We start from the raw sequence: 458 nt of genomic DNA, 5'->3' as shown, positions 1-458 counted from the left end.
GGGCGGGACGACTGCGAGCAGCACGGCAGAGCAGGCTGCGAGCAGTGCAGCGGAGCACCTGCGGAGTGCGGGACGCCGCTGCGCAGAGGCGGAGCAGGCTGCGAGCAGCACGGCCGAGCAGGCTGCGAGCAACGCGGCGGAGCACCTGCGGAGTGCGGGACGCCGCTGCGCAGAGGCGGAGCAGGCTGCGAGCAGCGCGACGGAGCAGGCTGCGAGCAGCGCGACGGAGCAGGCTGCGAGCAGCGCGACGGAGCAGGCTGCGAGCAGCGCGACGGAGCAGGCTGCGAGCAGCGCGACGGAGCAGGCTGCGAGCAGCGCGACGGAGCAGGCTGCGAGCAGCGCGGCGGAGCAGGCTGCGAACAGTGCGGCGGAGGAGAGGTCAGCCCCGTGAAGGGGGCAACAGCCAGCGGGGAACCCAACACCTGAGGCGGCCGGGGGGGCGACAGCTGCGCCAAGGG

At 74.7% G+C, this 458-nt stretch overlaps 1 protein-coding gene across 2 annotated transcripts in view; it reads left to right on the top strand.

The window, feature by feature from the left end:
* Positions 1-458, top strand: part of MIOS (meiosis regulator for oocyte development) — a 26,289-nt gene that overhangs the window by 21,146 nt on the left and 4,685 nt on the right. The gene's annotated exons all lie outside the window — the stretch shown is intronic.

The sequence above is a fragment of the Alligator sinensis genome, unplaced genomic scaffold, assembly GCF_000455745.1.
Source record: "Alligator sinensis unplaced genomic scaffold, ASM45574v1 scaffold196_2, whole genome shotgun sequence".
NCBI lineage: Eukaryota > Metazoa > Chordata > Crocodylia > Alligatoridae > Alligator > Alligator sinensis.
Note: the sequence above shows the minus strand (reverse complement) of the source record. Positions and strands in the feature narration are given on the sequence as shown.